The sequence below is a fragment of the Arachis duranensis genome, unplaced genomic scaffold (assembly GCF_000817695.3).
Source record: "Arachis duranensis cultivar V14167 unplaced genomic scaffold, aradu.V14167.gnm2.J7QH unplaced_Scaffold_165934, whole genome shotgun sequence".
NCBI lineage: Eukaryota > Viridiplantae > Streptophyta > Magnoliopsida > Fabales > Fabaceae > Arachis > Arachis duranensis.
In genome coordinates, this window is record NW_026264258.1 from 1,579,740 (window position 1) to 1,583,487 (window position 3,748).

Sequence of the window (3,748 nt, forward strand, 5' to 3'; positions counted from 1 at the left end):
TGGCTCTTAGTTGATCCTCCAACCCACTCATATCCCATTGGATGTAAACGGATATTCAAAGTAAAAAAGAATCCAGATGGTAGCATTCAAAAGTACAAGGCTAGACTTAGCTTATAGCAAAGGTCTTTCACCAAAAGCAAGGAATCGATTATGATAAAATATTCAGTCCTGTAGTGAGACCTGCCACGATTCGGATCATGCTCAGAATTGCACTTGCAAAGGGGTAAAAAATTCATCAATTTGACTTCAATAATGCTTTCTTGAACGGTGATCTCTTTAAAGACGTATTCATGCAACAGGCAGAGGGTTTTGTGTCTTCCAACAACTAACAACTGTGTAAACTCCAAAGATTGTTCTATGGACTCAAACAAGCCCCAAAGGCGTGGTTCACAAAATTAAGTGCTGCTCTCTACCAATTCGACTTCACAAGCACCAAATCTGATGTATCCCTCCTCACTAGACTCATAACAACCTCAGCCACCCACATCCTTGTGTACGTAGATGATATACTGGTCACTGGTACATCTAAAAGTGAGATCACAGCCCTCATGATGCAACTGCACAACACTTTCTCATTGAAAGATCTTGGTGAAATGCACTACTTCTTTAGGATTGAAGTCTGCTCAAGCTCCAGAAGGACAATCACATTGAAACAAACCAAATGCATCAAAGAATTGCTAAAGAAAGTTGATGTGATCAATGCCAAATCTGTGCCAACCCCCATGACCTCATCACTAAAGCTCTCTGCCTTCGGTGACACCACATTCAAAAATCCTACGTTGTATCGATCCATTGTTGGTGGCCTTCAATATGCAACTATCACTAGACCAGAAATCTCCTTCTCAGTGAATAAAGTGGCTCAAGTTCTTCACTCTCCACTTGAATCACATTGGAAAGTTGTCAAACGAATTCTCAGATACCTTGTAGGCACCATATGACACGGCTTGAGGTTCAGTAAATTTACTAATTTTAGAATATATGGATTATGTTACTCTAACTGGGCTAGTGATGTTTATAACCGAAAATCGACAAATGGCTATGTTATTTACTTAGGTTCGAACCTGGTATCTTAGGCTAGCAGAAAATAAACTACGGTGTCAAAAAGCAGCACTGAAGTAGAATTTAGAGGCATTTCAGATGCTGTCACTAAAATTGTTTGGTTGCAAAATCTTTTCGCTGAACTCAAAATTTACTGCTCTACCAAACCTATAGTCTATTATGATAATCAGAGTGCTATTCTATTGTCAGCCAACCCAATTCTGCACAATAAGTCCAAACATTTTGCATTAAGTCAATCATTTGTTAGAGAATTTGTCACTAAAAAGGAGATCTTTGTTCAACACATTCCAGCAAAGAATCAATTAACAGACACATTGACAAAGCCTCTCTCAACAACAGCTTTCCTCAAGTTTAAGAATTTGTTAAGAGTATTTGAAGTAGAATCATGATGTAAAGTAGGTCTTGGTTTCAGGGGGCATGTAAGTGTATATAGATGATCACTTCTAAAACTGTTAAATTGCTTATGACAGTTTAGTAATTAATTACACTCAATTAATTACACACACTTTTAATCAATTATACTCACTCAACCATTTATAATCACTTGTTCTAGACACACTTACATTTTATAAGTAAGTGCACTATAATTCACAAAATCACTTTTCTTTTCTTCTTTTAATATAACAATCTCTCTAACCTTTTTCTCTTTCTAAATCCTCTTTTCTTTCTTCATTCTTCCCCAAAAATCTATACCTCACATCCAATATATATTGTCCTTTTGAAAAAACTAATAATCTCTCTGTTATGATTTTTGTTTTAATGATGATAATTGCATTGTGACGACTAACAATTGCACCACAGATTAATTCATTAGTTATGCCAATTATTTAATTTGACCAATTATTCAATAATCAATATCAATGAATGAACTAAACATCTCAAAAATGAAAATATATCTCATGATCCGAACAGAAAAGACATATTATATATAGAAAATTAAAATTTATCCATAATTATTCATAGCTTGTTTGGTAAAATTCGAGTGTAAGATAAGAACCATTGCGGGCTATATTTTCAAATATTAACAAGTTGTCGTTTTAATCTGTAGTCTCTTTCTCTAAAGCTTTTCAAAGTCTAACCAATACTAATTAATAAATAAATAAATAAAATGCTTTTTCATATCACAATCATTTTAATTACAAATATAATAAAAATTTTGTCGTGTTTGTGCAATTATTGCTTAGCCATATAGAGCCAGTGAGCCACCGACGAGTAGTTAGCTGAGCTCCCTTAATTTCTAGCTAGGTGCCCTTAAAATAAATATTATTATATTATTTTAGAACGAATTATATTCTAATGTCAAATATATTAGTGTTGTGCATTTTGGTATTAATTTACATATTTTTTGACCATTTTTTAAGAAAATATTATGTAATCAATTATATACTAATTAATATCTAATGATTATTATTTATATTAAGATTTGTCAATAATTTTAATATTCTATTTTATATGTTTTTAGTAATTCTTATCATAATTTTTACTATATTTTTTAAGTCAATCATTAATATATAATCAATAATGCTAATTCTAAAATGGGTTACATTCTGATGTCAAATATGCTGACATGGCATTTTCTGATATCAATTTCCATACCTCTCTCTTCTCAACCATTTTTTAAAAAAAAAATATTATGTAATCAATTATATCCAATTTAATATTTGATCATTAGTTATGTTAATATTTTTTTATTATTTTTTTTCATTAATCATCATGATATTTTCTTATATTTTTGTGAAATAATAATTCTAATATTTTATTTTATATCATTTTTAAAATTATTACAATTCTTTTATATTTTTGTGAATATTATATCACTACAAGAAAATAGAGTTATTTTGACATTTTATTTTTTAACACCATAATTAAATGTCAAAATTAATATATATTTTTGAAATTTGACCGTAGAAAATTACTCCTCAATTTTGACACTCATTTGTTTTCAATTTACTCTACTATTTTTTTTCTTCTTTGGGATCTGTTAATTTTGACATCACACTTCTCTCAGTTTAGGATTATACTACTCATTCTTTATCTTCAAAATCTCAATTTATTCTTTAGTTTCAAGATCACATCTCATTCTTTGTTAAAATTTTTGTTGAAAATATTTTATAGTCAATAAGTGTCAAAATAAATAGTATTTTTGACAATTAATAAGTATCACAAAAAATATGTTCTCAAAATTTTCTAACAAATTATTTTTTACAGCCAATATTTATCAAAATAAGATTTAAATTTTTTTCACAATCGCTTATATGTTAAAAATACTATTTTTGACAAAACTTTTATTAACATATTTTCATAGTTAAAATAGTGTCAAAATTTGATTTTTTGACAAATTTTAATTTTCTTTTACACATTATAACCCTAAAAAATAATCTATATTGTTGTAGTGTATATAGTAGTGTTTTGTTTTACCATTCATAAGCGTAAGTTTTAGAGCTAATAAATATGCTGATGTGGTGCATTTTTGTGTTAATTTACGTGTTAATGTTATTTTTGAAAAATATTATTTATTAAATAATTAGATTTATTAACATTTAATAATCAATTATGATAAAATTTATCAATAATTATAAAATCGTATATCATATCTTTTTAATAATTATTTTGATTATTTCTTATACCTCTATGAATATTATATATATCTTTTTAATAATTCTTAATTTTTTATACAATATTTTGTATA